This window comes from Tachypleus tridentatus, chromosome 1 (genome assembly GCF_004210375.1).
Source record: "Tachypleus tridentatus isolate NWPU-2018 chromosome 1, ASM421037v1, whole genome shotgun sequence".
Classification (NCBI taxonomy): domain Eukaryota; kingdom Metazoa; phylum Arthropoda; class Merostomata; order Xiphosura; family Limulidae; genus Tachypleus; species Tachypleus tridentatus.
Genome location: NC_134825.1, coordinates 183,366,687 through 183,385,962, shown reverse-complemented (window position 1 = coordinate 183,385,962; position 19,276 = coordinate 183,366,687). Strand labels below are relative to the sequence as shown.

Here is a 19,276-nt window from a genome sequence, read left to right as displayed (position 1 = left end):
GACTTTTCTTTGCACAGCAGACGCTGACTTGTTCTCTGCCAGTCAAACGACAAAATGAGACTTTTCTTTGCACAGCAAACACTGACTTGTTCTCTGCCAGTCAAACGACATAATGAGACTTTTCTTTGCACAGCAGACAGTGACTTGTTCTCTGCCAGCCAAACAGCATAATGAGACTTTTCTTTGCACAGCAGACACTGACTTGTTCTCTGCCAGCCAAACAGCATAATGAGACTTTTCTTTGCACAGCAGACACTGACTTGTTCTCTGCCAGTCAAACGACATAATGAGACTTTTCTTTGCACAGCAGACAGTGACTTGTTCTCTGCCAGTCAAACGACATAATGAGACTTTTCTTTGCACAGCAGACACTGACTTGTTCTCTGCCAGCCAAACGGCATAATGAGACATTTCTTTGCACAGCAGACAGTGACTTGTTCTCTGCCAGTCAAACGACATAATGAGACCTTTCTTTGCACAGCAGACAGTGACTTGTTCTCTGCCAGTCAAACGACATAATGAGACTTTTCTTTGCACAGCAGACAGTGACTTGTTCTCTGCCAGCCAAACAGCATAATGAGACTTCTTTGCACAGCAGACACTGACTTGTTCTCTGCCAGTCAAACGACATAATGAGACTTTTCTTTGCACAGCAGACACTGACTTGTTCTCTGCCAGCCAAACAGCATAATGAGACTTTTCTTTGCACAGCAGACGCTGACTTGTTCTCTGCCAGCCAAACAGCATAATGAGACTTTTCTTTGCACAGCAGACAGTGACTTGTTCTCTGCCAGCCAAACGACATAATGAGACTTTTCTTTGCACAGCAGACAGTGACTTGTTCTCTGCCAGCCAAACAGCATAATGAGACTTTTCTTTGCACAGCAGACACTGACTTGTTCTCTGCCAGCCAAACAGCATAATGAGACTTTTCTTTGCACAGCAGACACTGACTTGTTCTCTGCCAGTCAAACGACATAATGAGACTTTTCTTTGCACAGCAGACAGTGACTTGTTCTCTGCCAGTCAAACGACATAATGAGACTTTTCTTTGCACAGCAGACAGTGACTTGTTCTCTGCCAGCCAAACGGCATAATGAGACTTTTCTTTGCACAGCAGACACTGACTTGTTCTCTGCCAGCCAAACGGCATAATGAGACATTTCTTTGCACAGCAGACAGTGACTTGTTCTCTGCCAGTCAAACGACATAATGAGATTTTTCTTTGCACAGCAGACAGTGACTTGTTCTCTGCCAGTCAAACGACATAATGAGACTTTTCTTTGCACAGCAGACAGTGACTTGTTCTCTGCCAGCCAAACAGCATAATGAGACTTCTTTGCACAGCAGACACTGACTTGTTCTCTGCCAGTCAAACGACATAATGAGACTTTTCTTTGCACAGCAGACACTGACTTGTTCTCTGCCAGTCAAACGACATAATGAGACTTTTCTTTGCACAGCAGACACTGACTTGTTCTCTGCCAGCCAAACAGCATAATGAGACTTTTCTTTGCACAGCAGACACTGACTTGTTCTCTGCCAGCCAAACAGCATAATGAGACTTTTCTTTGCACAGCAGACGCTGACTTGTTCTCTGCCAGCCAAACAGCATAATGAGACTTTTCTTTGCACAGCAGACACTGACTTGTTCTCTGCCAGCCAAACAGCATAATGAGACTTTTCTTTGCACAGCAGACGCTGACTTGTTCTCTGCCAGCCAAACAGCATAATGAGACTTTTCTTTGCACAGCAGACAGTGACTTGTTCTCTGCGAGCCAAACGACATAATGAGACTTTTCTTTGCACAGCAGACAGTGACTTGTTCTCTGCCAGCCAAACGACATAATGAGACTTTTCTTTGCACAGCAGACAGTGACCTGTTCTCTGCCAGTCAAACGACATAATGAGACTTTTCTTTGCACAGCAGACAGTGACTTGTTCTCTGCCAGCCAAACGGCATAATGAGACTTTTCTTTGCACAGCAGACACTGACTTGTTCTCTGCCAGCCAAACGGCATAATGAGACTTCTTTGCACAGCAGACAGTGACTTGTTCTCTGCCAGCCAAACGACATAATGAGACTTCTTTGCACAGCAGACACTGACTTGTTCTCTGCCAGCCAAACGACATAATGAGACCTTTCTTTGCACAGCAGACAGTGACTTGTTCTCTGCCAGTCGAACGACATAATGAGACTTTTCTTTGCACAGCAGACAGTGACTTGTTCTCTGCCAGTCAAACGACATAATGAGACTTTTCTTTGCACAGCAGACGCTGACTTGTTCTCTGCCAGTCAAACGACATAATGAGACTTCTTTGCACAGCAGACAGTGACTTGTTCTCTGCCAGCCAAACAGCATAATGAGACTTCTTTGCACAGCAGACACTGACTTGTTCTCTGCCAGCTAAACGACATAATGAGACTTCTTTGCACAGCAGACGCTGACTTGTTCTCTGCCAGCCAAACGACATAATGAGACTTTTCTTTGCACAGCAGACGCTGACTTGTTCTCTGCCAGCCAAACAGCATAATGAGACTTTTCTTTGCACAGCAGACACTGACTTGTTCTCTGCCAGCCAAACGACATAATGAGACTTTTCTTTGCACAGCAGACAGTGACTTGTTCTCTGCCAGTCAAACGACATAATGAGACTTTTCTTTGCACAGCAGACAGTGACTTGTTCTCTGCCAGCCAAACGACATAATGAGACTTTTCTTTGCACAGCAGACGCTGACTTGTTCTCTGCCAGTCAAACGACATAATGAGACTTTTCTTTGCACAGCAGACAGTGACTTGTTCTCTGCCAGTCAAACGACATAATGAGACCTTTCTTTGCACAGCAGACAGTGACTTGTTCTCTGCCAGTCAAACGACATAATGAGACCTTTCTTTGCACAGCAGACAGTGACTTGTTCTCTGCCAGTCAAACGACATAATGAGACTTTTCTTTGCACAGCAGACAGTGACTTGTTCTCTGCCAGCCAAACAGCATAATGAGACTTCTTTGCACAGCAGACACTGACTTGTTCTCTGCCAGTCAAACGACATAATGAGACTTTCTTTGCACAGCAGACACTGACTTGTTCTCTGCCAGCCAAACAGCATAATGAGACTTTTCTTTGCACAGCAGACGCTGACTTGTTCTCTGCCAGCCAAACAGCATAATGAGACTTTTCTTTGCACAGCAGACAGTGACTTGTTCTCTGCCAGCCAAACGACATAATGAGACTTTTCTTTGCACAGCAGACAGTGACTTGTTCTCTGCCAGTCGAACGACATAATGAGACTTTTCTTTGCACAGCAGACACTGACTTGTTCTCTGCCAGTCAAACGACATAATGAGACTTTTCTTTGCACAGCAGACGCTGACTTGTTCTCTGCCAGTCAAACGACATAATGAGACTTCTTTGCACAGCAGACAGTGACTTGTTCTCTGCCAGCCAAACAGCATAATGAGACTTCTTTGCACAGCAGACGCTGACTTGTTCTCTGCCAGCCAAACGACATAATGAGACTTTTCTTTGCACAGCAGACGCTGACTTGTTCTCTGCCAGCCAAACAGCATAATGAGACTTTTCTTTGCACAGCAGACACTGACTTGTTCTCTGCCAGCCAAACGACATAATGAGACTTTTCTTTGCACAGCAGACAGTGACTTGTTCTCTGCCAGTCAAACGACATAATGAGACTTTTCTTTGCACAGCAGACAGTGACTTGTTCTCTGCCAGCCAAACGACATAATGAGACTTTTCTTTGCACAGCAGACGCTGACTTGTTCTCTGCCAGTCAAACGACAAAATGAGACTTTTCTTTGCACAGCAGACACTGACTTGTTCTCTGCCAGTCAAACGACATAATGAGACTTTTCTTTGCACAGCAGACAGTGACTTGTTCTCTGCCAGCCAAACAGCATAATGAGACTTTTCTTTGCACAGCAGACACTGACTTGTTCTCTGCCAGCCAAACAGCATAATGAGACTTTTCTTTGCACAGCAGACACTGACTTGTTCTCTGCCAGTCAAACGACATAATGAGACTTTTCTTTGCACAGCAGACAGTGACTTGTTCTCTGCCAGTCAAACGACATAATGAGACTTTTCTTTGCACAGCAGACACTGACTTGTTCTCTGCCAGCCAAACGGCATAATGAGACATTTCTTTGCACAGCAGACAGTGACTTGTTCTCTGCCAGTCAAACGACATAATGAGACCTTTCTTTGCACAGCAGACAGTGACTTGTTCTCTGCCAGTCAAACGACATAATGAGACTTTTCTTTGCACAGCAGACAGTGACTTGTTCTCTGCCAGCCAAACAGCATAATGAGACTTCTTTGCACAGCAGACACTGACTTGTTCTCTGCCAGTCAAACGACATAATGAGACTTTTCTTTGCACAGCAGACACTGACTTGTTCTCTGCCAGCCAAACAGCATAATGAGACTTTTCTTTGCACAGCAGACGCTGACTTGTTCTCTGCCAGCCAAACAGCATAATGAGACTTTTCTTTGCACAGCAGACAGTGACTTGTTCTCTGCCAGCCAAACGACATAATGAGACTTTTCTTTGCACAGCAGACAGTGACTTGTTCTCTGCCAGCCAAACGACATAATGAGACTTTTCTTTGCACAGCAGACAGTGACCTGTTCTCTGCCAGTCAAACGACATAATGAGACTTTTCTTTGCACAGCAGACAGTGACTTGTTCTCTGCCAGCCAAACGGCATAATGAGACTTTTCTTTGCACAGCAGACACTGACTTGTTCTCTGCCAGCCAAACGGCATAATGAGACTTCTTTGCACAGCAGACAGTGACTTGTTCTCTGCCAGCCAAACGACATAATGAGACTTCTTTGCACAGCAGACACTGACTTGTTCTCTGCCAGCCAAACGACATAATGAGACCTTTCTTTGCACAGCAGACAGTGACTTGTTTTCTGCCAGTCGAACGACATAATGAGACTTTTCTTTGCACAGCAGACAGTGACTTGTTCTCTGCCAGCCAAACAGCATAATGAGACTTTTCTTTGCACAGCAGACACTGACTTGTTCTCTGCCAGCCAAACGACATAATGAGACCTTTCTTGCACGGTTGCCATTTTGTGATAACACTATTCACCAGTATGAGTGAAAAGAAACCAAAAACATGACAACAAAATGTGTCTGACATAGACTGTTAGATATTAAAACCTAATGGTTGTATTTTTGTAGTTATTAAATTTTAATATAGGAAAAATAATTTAGGGTGACATTATATAGAAAAAAACACTTTGGGTTGTTATTTACTAAAACATAAGCTATTTGATTAAATGATTCTAACTGTTTGTACACATTTGTAGTAAAACTCAAGTTTGTATAATCTAATTTGATAAAACATTAAGATAACTTAGGCGTACTTCGGAAGATGAGAGAATTTGTATCGTACCGTCTCTATGTAGAAAGCAGAAAAATCTGTGTCTGTTCGTTTGTCCATTATCTAACTACTCCAAGATTGCTGGGCCAGTGTCAACGAATCTTTATTGGATGTTAACCTGGAATAAAGGGCATGTTAATGGAGGGGTAGTTAAAGCCCATCCCACTCTCATTGGTTCTGTCATTAAGTATTTATTATCTTTGACGTAAATTAACGTTAACTGCATTCATATATAGCGTCACGTTCTTACATCAAACAAACACAAATTTTATTATCTGTCCCTCGGTGCATTGTCTTTGGCTTCACAATGGTAAAATCAGGTTTCGATTCTCCTCGGGGGACACAGCACATAGACCTATGTGGCTTTGTTATAAGAAAACATCAAATTTTATATAACATGCACAAAGAATGAGGGGAGAACACACACGTCTTACACATTACGTAGGGTTCATTAGCACTTTGCGGAGGAATGCAATGAAAACAATAGCCGCCACTATTGCAATATTATACAATTCAGATGAAGTTGTTACTACAACAGCCACCATAATGTTGATATGAAGAGTCCCTTCTCGAGTTATATTCGCTTCTTACTTTGACCCGTGACCTTACAACTTCATCCCGTAAAACACTTCTGTGTCAATTACGTAATAACGCTAAACAGTGTGGAAGGACATTAAGAGATGAGTGTCAGAAAGCGCCCCCTATTACCGCTATACTGGCTGCTACGTCTTCCTACAAAGTCACCCTGACAATTGCACAGTGTATATCATGTTTTAAGTATACACATGTTAAGTTCTTAAACCTTATACAAAACGCCTGGTGAGCTATTAATAAATACTGTAATAATATAAATAAATCGTGTGAAAGTTAGGATTTGGCTTATTTGTCATATCACAACTTTTTTTTTTTTAAGTTCATAGCTCGGATAAAGGACGAAAACCTGGATTTGTTGAAACATTTGCTTAATTAGAAGGAATAGATAATCGGTGTTAAGACAGTCGAACATTGAATTAGAAGGAATATATAATCGGTGTTAAGACAGTCGAACATTGAATTAGAAGGAATAGATAATTGGTGTTAAGACAGTCGAACATTGAATTAGAAGGAATAGATAATCGATGTTAAGACAGTCGAACATTGAATTAGAAGGAATAGATAATCGATGTTAAGACAGTCGAACATTGAATTAGAAGGAATAGATAATCGGTGTTAAGACAGTCGAACATTGAATTAGAAGGAATAGATAATCGGTGTTAAGACAGTCGAACATTGAATTAGAAGGAATAGATAATCGATATTAAGACAGTCGAACATTGAATTAGAAGGAATAGATAATCGATGTTAAGACAGTCGAACATTGAATTAGAAAGAATAGATAATCGGTGTTAAGACAGTCGAACATTGAATTAGAAGGAATAGATAATCGATGTTAAGACAGTCGAACATTGAATTAGAAGGAATAGATAATCGATGTTAAGACAGTCGAACATTGAATTAGAAGGAATAGATAATCGGTGTTAAGACAGTCGAACATTGAATTAGAAGGAATAGATAATCGATGTTAAGACAGTCGAACATTGAATTAGAAGGAATAGATAATCGGTGTTAAGACAGTCGAACATTGAATTAGAAGGAATAGATAATCGGTGTTAAGACAGTCGAACATTGAATTAGAAGGAATAGATAATCGGTGTTAAGACAGTCGAACATTGAATTAGAAGGAATAGATAATCGGTGTTAAGACAGTCGAACGTTGAATTAGAAGGAATAGATAATCGATGTTAAGACAGTCGAACGTTGTGTTCACATGTTTGAAGTATCAGTGACTTTTACTGATCCAGGATTGGTTAGGAAATGTTCCTAACTTCGATCTTTTTTTGGTTCGAAAACAGTTGATGTTTCAACTACTTGTTGATGACACTTAATACGGAAACGTTTGTGTGTGTCTTTACTTCAAACATGCTGAAAACATACAAACATATATTTTTTCCAGACAAACCTTGATCAGGTTAAGGGCTGATTCGATTTTCTGTGCTGTATCTATCCATCAGACTTATTTACATGCTGACTTCGCCATTTTGTGTAAGATCTACACAAAAGATATTTTAGCTGATTGAGTTCAATCCTTTCTCACGCTAGCTTCTTGGTTGAGTAAAATCCTGTAAAGCCCCATCGGGCTGCAAGGGCTGAATTTCAAGTAGTATTATACCACTTGCGGGTAGACCCCGAGGATCATTCTCTCATCTTTTGTTTTTAAATTATCTTTTATCTAAATTAGCTTTTATCGTGCTACTTACGGGACTTAGTTTTCTCCGGGCTTAACCCTTAATTTCTCCTGTAGGATACAATGCCTTTCACACTGTAATTGTGTGATTCGAATATTTGCGCAAAGTTAAACAAAGGCTTTAGCACGATACACGATAGGAAAGGCAGCTAGTCAAAAGCACCCGCCGCCAAATTTTGGGTTACTCTACCCTCATTTAACAACTGCTCGATAAGTTCGCAGTCCTTAATTTTGATCTGAAAAACTCTATGAAGCAAGCTAGTCAAAAATACCCACCGTCTATTCTTTGGTTACTGGACTATCACTTTCACAACGGCCCGATAATGCAGAGTGCGACGTTGTTGTATCGGGGCGCGAACCATGAACTTGTCAATTCAAAATCCTTCCATTCGTGATGACGAGAAACCCACTTGAAGTAAAAATGTATTCTCAATACGGCTGGTATTGGTATTGAAACTTTAATTAAAATAAAGTAGAGAACAATGTTTCGACCTTCTTAGGTCATCTTCAGGATGACAAAGAGAGTTGCAAACTCGTTGTTAACCTGAAGATGACCTGAGAAGGTCGAAACATTGTTCTGTACTTTAATTAAAATATTAATACCTATACCAGCCGTCTTGAGAATACCATACCCGCTGTTTTATTGCAACTTAACAAAATAACCTGTTCCCATGATATCTACTGAGTTAATGTTATCACGTGTTTTGGTGGTGGTGCGGATACCCGCCACATTCAGTACCAAAATTCACTTGCAGTTCATATCCTATAGTCATTATTCAAATTCATTATTTTAGAAGCTCAGATTGTGTTTCATATATTGCTTAGTTACGATGTATTTAAAGAATAATTGTGAATATTTTCAAAGCTTTATCTTCAGTGTTATAAGTGTAAGGGTTGGTTCCAAGCCTGTGTACTTGAGATTCATGAGCAGGTTTATGCACTTTGTTTAGGCTCTTTGATTGCTACTGTATAGTGTGGATTAGGCCTAGCTTAAATCTCCTGAACTGACTAACATTGACAGTTAGCATGGAAATTATAGCTGAGAACATTGCTAATAGCAAGGGTGTCCCAACCGGTGGTTCAGTGCGTTGTATGGTCATTGTAGATTTTAGTTTTATAATAGTTTTATATATTTATGCAACTGGTGTCACCAGTTACTTTAAAGTTATATGTTTAACGTATGTATTTTAGTCGCTACAGTGAATGTATCATCTAATCTATATGAATGTATGTCACGTCACTCGTGATTTCTCTAGATAGGAGTAGTCATACAAGTAAAGACACAGTGGGGGATCGCCTAGCCTAAAGCCAAGTTCATAACATTTATTACAAAAGTAGAAATATCGATTCAATCTATACTTAACTCGTTTCTGAATTTAGCTATTTTCTATCTCCGTTTTTAATATTAAACCTGTTTAATCGAAGGTGACTTGACAAATTTTTCAGTTTTCTTGTTATAATTTCAGTATACACACACTAACAACATTAGCTTATACTTCGTTGCTAAGCAACAGGACATAAGAGTCATTGTTGGAATGTGTTGACTTTTCGATATAAGTTATTAATCTTAACCGGTTTTCACCAATAATTATTCTAGGAACATCGCACTAATTAATTTCATGAATAATCTTAATGTTGATTGGCTCACAAAGGAATATATTAATGTTTGGTTGTATCGACTACATTTTTCTGTTTCTTTGTTGGTCATTCTTGATTTCGCAAACTTTATTTCAGTTAACTATGAAGGGTGAGTGAGGTTAGGGTATAGTGTATGGTCGGGGTGGTAGTACTTACCTCATCAGTATTGACAGACTATACGCTAGTATTCATGTAGGATTTGATGTTACTAATTTACTTTTCTGAATCAATTAGCAGACAAATTATTTAAAATACTACGAACAAATACGAAGTTCAATCTGCCACGTGATTCACTAACTGTTACTGAGTTATATAGTTTTGGTGAATGTGTCCTCATCTCTAACCCTGACAAGGCTTAAACACAAAGAACAAGACTCGTTTTGATACAATGCTGTATGTATGATATTTTGAGTTATAATTTTCACTGTTTTGGATAACTTGTCATTTGTGTATAAACTTAGCACTTTGTATTTGTCTGTTATCCATCACAATGTATTTTACATGAGGTCTCAGTCTGTAGCAGATACAAGTCTTACCTGAAATGGCAATCGTACTCAATATAAGGAAGCCAATCATGGATAAAACTAATAATTAAAGCTGGCAAAGAAACGAGGTTTAGTGAGCGTAACCCATATTGCAAAAAAACAAATCGACGGCAAATATTTTCTTATGTTTTATTTGACGATTTATTACAGCTGTTAGATCAGAGGAGGAATAGTATTCTGTATAACAATCCACAGTGAAATAATCACTGATGCGCTAATTTAACAGTGGTGTGACAATAACAGCTACTACTGTATTCTCTCTAGATGGCGGTTTCATCTCCAGTTAATGCGTTACGATCGTAATTTAGAGGGACAACTGGTAACAATTAAGTTGGTACTTTACTCTGATAAATGGCAACTCTAATAAATAATAGGCTGGTAATTCAGTACAATAATTGGTAAGGATGAGGCTGGTAATTCACTCGGAGAACTGGTAACGATTAAGCTGATAATTTACTCGGGTAGAGAAGGTAGTGTTTTAGTCTATTTGAACACGAGTGTTGGCTAGTAATTGGATTCTTTATGATTTAAACTAGTTTTACATACTGGATTTAGGCCCAGCATGGTCAGGTGGTTAAGATACTCGACTAGTATTCCGAGGGTCTCGGGTTTGAATCCCCGTCACACCAAACATGCTCACCATTTCAGTCGTGGGGACGTTATAACGGTCAGTCCCACTATTCGTTGGTAAAAGAGTTGGCGATGGGTGGTGATGACTAACTGCCTTCCCCCTAGTATTACCTTGCTAAATTAGGGACTACTAGCGCAGATAGTCCTCGTGTAGCTTTGCGCGAAATTAAAAAAACAAACAAACCGTACTGAATTTAAATTCTGTATTTTGTCTGTGGATTTGTAGCTTGTGACCTGTTACAGCTTAGGGTCTTTAGTTCTTTCTGAGAATAAAATAATCCGAATAATAGAATTAAAATGTTCTTAACTTCGACCGTCAACTGGAAATTTTACTTAATATTTCTCCTGGAGGGCTGAGTATGAACTAATCGTTAACGTGTAAACCCAAGGATGAAAAACTTCGCTTTATACTTTAGGGATTTTGTAGGTGCGCGAAAAGAATGATAGTCTGTTAAGTCAGAGTAGCTCAAGAGTTGATTATGAGTGTTTTTTTGATGGGACGAACAGCTCGGATTGTTATGGCCTTGTGTTAAAACACCACAACCTGAATTCTGATTTTTTGCTAAACAGCAGTACTCTCCTTGTCAATAAGTGTGTTAATATCCATACCAGCCGTTCTGAGATACATTAAACAGCAATACCTCTTGTTAGGCCTTAGTTTAAATGTTATAATTTCCTTCTTGAACCATATTATCACTGACCATACCCAATGTGACGTAAGGTGGTACATTAGAAAACGATAAATAAGAATCTATTATTAAACTTGTGCACGCGCAGAACAACTCCAATATAAGAAAATGCGTTTCCTTTGCATGCCTTGTCAAAATTAACGCTTAATAACAGAAGCGTCCCGTGGTTTACATCCTTTAAATAAAATTACTTCCAGAATACGTAATGTATAATAAAGAACATGAACTGTATGATCGTTTACTAAATCTAAACGAGGTGCGACTTTTATTTTTTCTGACAAAGTTACATGATCTTGTTTCGGTTTTAATTAGATGGAAACAGGTAAAAGTAAACTGGGATTTTCACAGGAAATGTTTTATTTTATTTTCCGACTTCCATTTGAAACATTGACTGAAAAGAAAAAGAAACCTTTATAATCCAAGTATGCGAAACGTTAAAATAATCTTATTGTTATTATAATCCAAGTATGCGAAACGTTAAAATAATCTTCTTGTTATAATATGTTTACGAGACAGGTTATTCTAATCATATTAACTTCTCCGTGAGAAAGTCCTGGACTTATGATGCTGAAAATTGGGTTTCGATGCCCATGGTGGGCACAGTATAAACAACGTATTGTGTGACTTTGTACTTAACTATCTAACCCCTACTGGCGACTTTTAGGGAACTTACCCAAATGTTCGAGTGTTTTTTGTGCATAGTTATAAAATTTGCCATCTGCGCTCTTTGTTTGTCGGAGGGAATCGAACTTCAGACTTTAGCGTTGTAAGCTCATGAAATTAACTGTGTCTCACCAGGAGACATTTTCTAGTGTGACATACTACTGTTTCTATTTTTTTCTCTTCATTTGGGGCTAATAGCTAGAGAAAATATATCACTCTTGGTCATTATCAATTCCAAGCTTATTGTGTTTTGGCACGAAATGTGGCGTGTTCACGTTAAAAAGCAACTTCCACCCACTCAGTTACAGTGGCGCCTTTTTACAGGGGTGGTGACGTAGCTGATTATTATTGTTACACAACACGCTTTACTGGTAATTATATACTTAAAAATCAACTACGAAAACAGTATAGAAAGGTCATTGGATTGTAATTCACGTGACTACTTTTTTCTGAACCACCATTGGTTAATATTTATAAGAAGTTTATAATTATTATGAAGTATTTTAAGTTATAAATAATGGGTAAAGCACTTTGCGTTCTCAAACTTGCTTATAAACTTAGCATATTTACTGTTTTTATTCTTGACTAGAAAGTTCTATTTTATGTATATAATCAATTTGGACTTAATTTACAATCGTTGATATATTTATTTTACCGTTAACTGCTTCTAGCTATAAACCATTATAAAAATACACAAAACTGACAAAGTTTCACCAGCGAGTCTCATATTTCAAAATGGCGTCACTATTACCTTTGACAGGTTAGGTAACGATAGTTTGGCTAACAGTGCTATTGGAAGAGATAATTTATATCCAACAAATATAGCTTATGGTGGGCACATTCTAATAGTTCAGTTTTCTGTGTTGTTTAAATATTTTCTCTCCCATTCAGTGGACACGTACTTTTCCAAACTTTATCCGTTTAATGATGCATTTTAAACCAAAACAGGATATGATGATATGTTGTAGAACAGACATCTGAAGTGTAAAATTCGTGATTTGTTAGGTCGGTAAACACGTGGGAAAAGGTAAGAATCGGTGCAAGTAAAAGTTAAGTTTTTAGAAATCTCTTTTCAAACGCAACGTTTAGCTTTTTGAAATTTTTCCGAGGGGAATAGATGACGGAACGAATACATAAAAGTTTTAACTAAAATATCCTAATAGAATATGACAGCCAACCAGAGTATGGTGCATGTAATAAAAGTTAGTTTTGTAATTAGAGGGTACGTTTTGATGTTACCTAATAGAATATGACAGCCAACCAGAGTATGGTGCATGTAATAAAAGTTAGTTTTGTAATTAGAGGGTACGTTTTGATGTTACCTAATAGAATATGACAGTCAACCAGAGTATGGTGCATGTAATAAAAGTTAGTTTTGTAATTAGAGGGTACGTTTTGATGTTACCTAATAGAATATGACAGTCAACCAGAGTATGGTGCATGTAATAAAAGTTAGTTTTGTAATTAGAGGGTACGTTTTGATGTTACCTGATACAATATGACAGCCAACCAGAGTATGGTGCATGTAATAAAAGTTAGTTTTGTAATTAGAGGGTACGTTTTGATGTTACCTAATAGAATATGACAGCCAACCAGAGTATGGTGCATGTAATAAAAGTTAGTTTTGTAATTAGAGGGTATGTTTTGATGTTACCTAATAGAATATGACAGTCAACCAGAGTATGGTGTATGTAATAAAAGTTAGTTTTGTAATTAGAGGGTACGTTTTGATGTTACCTGATACAATATGACAGCCAACCAGAGTATGGTGCATGTAATAAAAGTTAGTTTTGTAATTAGAGGGTACGTTTTGATGTTACCTGATACAATATGACAGCCAACCAGAGTATGGTGTATGTAATAAAAGTTAGTTTTGTAATTAGAGGGTACGTTTTGATGTTACCTGATACAATATGACAGCCAACCAGAGTATGGTGCATGTAATAAAAGTTAGTTTTGTAATTAGAGGGTACGTTTTGATGTTACCTGATACAATATGACAGCCAACCAGAGTTTGGTGTGTGTAATAAAAGTTAGTTTCGTAATTAGAGGGTACGTTTTAATGTTACCTGATACAATATGACAGCCAACCAGAGTATGGTGCATGTAATAAAAGTTAGTTTCGTAACTAGAGGGTACGTTTTGATGTTACAGAATCTTAAAACTCAAGTTTCACAAAAAATTGGACTACAATCATTGAATCCACCAACCACAATGGAGCAGCTAAATCAGGATATATCAGGAGTTTCGATAGCACTGAAGGGCGTACAGCATAGATAAACCATTGTATACATTTGTATATCCAATCATGGCTATTTACAATAAAGTTTGTTTTGATATTTGACATAAAGGCACGACACTCTTGCATAAGCAGCTAGTTAGGTGAATGTTCACACACATAAATCTTGTCACGAGAAAGGGCGAGCATGTTTGGTGTGACGGGGATTCGAACCCGCGATCCTCGGATTACGAGTCGAGTGGCTTAACCACCTGGCCATGCTGGGCTTATTATGACGGTCAATCCCACTATTCGTTAATAAAAGATAGCCCCCGACAATTGGCGATGAGTGGTGACCACTAGCTGCCTTCCCCCTAGTCTTACATTGCTAAATTAGGGACATCTAGCGCAAATATCCTTCGTGTAGGTTTGCGCTAAATTTTAAAAACAAACAAACAAACCGTTGCTATGAAAAACACCTGTTATATAAGTGACAGTTCAACACTCTGGAGCCGTGAATGTGCTGTATTGATGGCAATCCAGTCCCAATCTTCGGTCAGACAAGAGTAGCCCAAGAGTTAGTAGTGGATGCGGTTGGCAAATAGCATTCCCTCCAGTTATGGACCACTGTGCATAGGTGGCGATTCACTTTTTCCCACAATGTTAAACAAATCTAATCAAGTAATTACTTTAGCCAAATAATATATCATGTCTCTTATACTGCCAAGTCTAGTCTGTTTTCTTATTCTTTGTTGGTTAGGATTAAATCCGGCTGGACTTGTCAGAATTAGAACTTGGAGTTTGAACGAACTAATTAATGATACATCTAGGGCCCTTAAAATTATTGAATTTTTAAGGACTTTCTAAGAAATAAACAAAACATTTTATTAATAGCCCTAAAAACTTATAATAAATGTTAGTTTTAGTTACTTTAATTAAAATGCTGTCTCGATTACGTTGTATATTTGATCATATGTGAACAACTAAGTTTCATTTATTTAAAAAAAAATTAAAAACCACAAGGAAAAACATTATTATGAGACTGTAGCGAATTCATGTTTGGAAACATAATAACTAATAATAGTCCATGGGCCAAATAATTTTTTGATGTAATTTTGTGGAACAAAATCCACGAGGATTTTATTTTTCTTTTTGAAAGCTACGTTTCAGAATGTACTGATGGCCTTCTCTGTTTGGTTGTTTATTGTGTGAAAGTGAAACGTTTTTATACCTGACCCCAAATGGTAGCCAACATTTGAACGAGAAGATAAATCGTTTTTGTTTTATAATTAATTCCAGTGAGTGAGACTTGTGCTATTTTGTTTCTCATTAAATATATTATATGAAACCTGTTTTAATGCCCGTGAATACGTATGTTATAAAAATGAGTCCGTTACACTTAGTATTTTATCAGTCATTAATTATAGTTTTTGTCGTCTTTTCAGAAATATTTTGTGCACTAAAGAAACTTCCCTGATAAATTCAGACGATTTAAAATATACTTCAATGTTTCTTTTGGTAAATTGGTCAAAATAACTAGATTCAAAACATACTTATATTGATACACCTCATGTTTAATAGTTGGTTTTACTTTTTGTTTCACAGGCACTTCGGAAGTTCAAACTTACATTTTGCAGTAGATAATGACCCCTTCTTTCTCCATACGTTTTGCAATATTTTAGGCGGATCTTTCTCAATAGAAATATGATAAAACAGATGGGTAACACAGGATGATCAACAACCGGTCTTTATAGTTAAACTCTCACAACAGGAATCGAACAGATGGGAAACACGATAATCAAAAACCAGTCTTTATAGTTAAACTCTCATAACAGGAATAGAACAGATGGGTAACACGATAATCAAAAACCAGTCTTTATAGTTAAACTCTCATAACAGGAATAGAACAGATGGGTAACACGATAATCAAAAACCAGTCTTTATAGTTAAACTCTCATAACAGGAATAGAACAGATGGGTAACACGATAATCAAAAACCAGTCTTTATAGTTAAACTCTCATAACAGGAATAGAACAGATGGGTAACACGATAATCAAAAACCAGTCTTTATAGTTAAACTCTTATAACAGGAATAGAACAGATGGGTAACACGATAATCGAAAACCGGTCTTTATAGTTAAACTCTCTCAACAACAATAGAAGAAATGTGTTACACATGATAACCAAAAACTCAGTCTTTATGGGTGAACTCTCTCAACACCCATGGAAGAAATGTGTAACACATAATGATAATAAAAACTAGTCTTTATTATTAAACTCTCATTACGGCAATAGAACAGATGTGTAACATATGATGATAAAAACCCAGTCTTTGTAGTAAAACTCTTATAACAGTTATAGAACAGATATGTAACATATGATGATAAAAACCCAGTCTTTGTAGTTAAACTCTTATAACAGTTATAGAACAGATATGTAACCCATGATAATCAAATCAGTTTTTATAGTTAAACTCTTATAACAGTTATAGAACAGATATGTAACATATGATGATAAAAACACAGTCTTTGTAGTTAAACTCTTATAACAGTTATAGAACAGATATGTAACCCATGATAATCAAATCAGTCTTTATAGTTAAACTCTTATAACAGTTATAGAACAGATATGTAACCCATGATAATCAAATCAGTTTTTATAGTTAAACTCTTATAACAGTTATAGAACAGATATGTAACCCATGATAATCAAATCAGTCTTTATAGTTAAACTCTTATAACAGTTATAGAACAGATGGGTAACCCATGATAATCAAATCAGTCTTTATAGTTAAACTCTTATAACAGTTATAGAACAGATGGGTAACCCATGATAATCAAATCAGTCTTTGTAGTAAAACTCTTATAACAGTTATAGAACAGATATGTAACCCATGATAATCAAATCAGTCTTTATAGTTAAACTCTTATAACAGTTATAGAACAGATATGTAACCCATGATAATCAAATCAGTCTTTATAGTTAAACTCTTATAACAGTTATAGAACAGATGGGTAACCCATGATAATCAAATCAGTCTTTATAGTTAAACTCTTATAACAGTTATAGAACAGATATGTAACCCATGATAATCAAATCAGTCTTTATAGTTAAACTCTTATAACAGTTATAGAACAGATATGTAACCCATGATAATCAAATCAGTTTTTATAGTTAAACTCTTATAACAGTTATAGAACAGATATGTAACCCATGATAATCAAATCAGTTTTTATAGTTAAACTCTTATAACAGTTACAGAGCAGATATGTAACCCATGATAATCAAATCAGTTTTTATAGTTAAACTCTTATAACAGTTATAGAACAGATGGGTAACCCATGATAATCAAATCAGTCTTTATAGTTAAACTCTTATAACAGTTACAGAACAGATATGTAACCCATGATAATCAAATCAGTTTTTATAGTTAAACTCTTATAACAGTTATAGAACAGATGGGTAACCCATGATAATCAAATCAGTTTTTATAGTTAAACTCTTATAACAGTTATAGAACAGATGGGTAACCCATGATAATCAAATCAGTCTTTATAGTTAAACTCTTATAACAGTTATAGAACAGATGGGTAACCCATGATAATCAAATCAGTCTTTATAGTTAAACTCTTATAACAGTTATAGAACAGATGGGTAACCCATGATAATCAAATCAGTCTTTATAGTTAAACTCTTATAACAGTTATAGAACAGATATGTAACCCATGATAATCAAATCAGTTTTTATAGTTATTAAAAAGGGTTAACTGTGAGAATGGTTAGTTCTACTCATAAAGTGATACTTCCATCGGAACATTGAACTATAACATAACCTTAAGTGATTAGAATTAGGGGAGCGTATTACTGTCTCTCAAACTTGATAATGTTTCACATGATATGCATTTTCACAAATACCTGTGCTGGAATAAAGTAAACTTTGCGATTTGGAAAATACTATTTGTAGATTAAACTGGGAACATTTTCACAGGATTAGGTGAATGCTGAAAAGATGTTAACTGCTGCGAAGGGGATGATGTCCCTAAAGACGTTCAAAAAACACAAGAAGATTTAATTCTGTGTATTATCTGTGATGGACTAACAAGATACTACAACTAAGATTCATCTTGATAAAGGCAGCAGAAGTCCAGAAGTGTGGTGAATCTTGAAATATAATGTGGATAACTTTCATCTTGATAAAGGCAGCAGAAGTCCAGAAGTGTGGTGAATCTTGAAATATAATGTGGACAACTTTCATCTTGATAAAGGCAGCAGCAGAAGTGTGGTGAATCTTGAAATATAATGTGGACAACTTTCATCTTGATAAAGGCAGCAGAAGTCCAGAAGTGTGGTGAATCTTGAAATATAATGTGGACAACTTTCATCTTGATAAAGGCAGCAGCAGAAGTGTGGTGAATCTTGAAATATAATGTGGACAACTTTCATCTTGATAAAGGCAGCAGAAGTCCAGAAGTGTGGTGAATCTTGAAATATAATGTGGACAACTTTCATCTTGATAAAGGCAGCAGCAGAAGTGTGGTGAATCTTGAAATATAATGTGGACAACTTTCATCTTGATAAAGGCAGCAGAAGTCCAGAAGTGTGGTGAATCTTGAAATATAATGTGGACAACTTTCATCTTGATAAAGGCAGCAGCAGAAGTGTGGTGAATCTTGAAATATAATGTGGACAACTTTCATCTTGATAAAGGCAGCAGAAGTCCAGAAGTGTGGTGAATCTTGAAATATAATGTGGACAACTTTCATCTTGATAAAGGCAGCAGCAGAAGTGTGGTGAATCTTGAAATATAATGTGGACAACTTTCATCTTGATAAAGGCAGCAGCAGCAGAAGTGTGGTGAATCTTGAAATATAATGTGGACAACTTTCATCTTGATAAAGGCAGCAGCAGAAGTGTGGTGAATCTTGAAATATAATGTGGACAACTTTCATCTTGATAAAGGCAGCAGAAGTCCAGAAGTGTGGTGAATCTTGAAATATAATGTGGATAACTTTCATCTTGATAAAGGCAGCAGCAGAAGTCCAGAAGTGTGGTGAATCTTGAAATATAATGTGGAGACTGAACTTCATGATGTTTATTGTCCCCTTAGTTGCTGAAAACAACTCTTCAGCGACTACAACAGATAAAGGAAGTTCAACCAGTTACGATATCTACCAGTGTGCTACCGGGATGTGAC

The 19,276-nt window shown here is 37.1% G+C and overlaps 1 protein-coding gene across 3 annotated transcripts in view; it reads left to right on the top strand.

Annotated features, from left to right (window-relative positions):
* The window catches only part of LOC143231974 (transcriptional regulator protein Pur-beta-like), an 80,448-nt gene that overhangs the window by 13,689 nt on the left and 47,483 nt on the right, over positions 1–19,276 (top strand). Inside the window, exon 1 of one of the 3 annotated variants that reach the window (XM_076466918.1) lies at positions 9,478–9,729. The exons of the other annotated variants lie outside the window; for them this stretch is intronic. The gene's annotated coding sequence lies outside the window, so the exon portion shown is untranslated. Of the gene's footprint in view, positions 1–9,477; positions 9,730–19,276 lie in introns of those variants that run through there. 3 annotated transcript variants of the gene reach the window in all.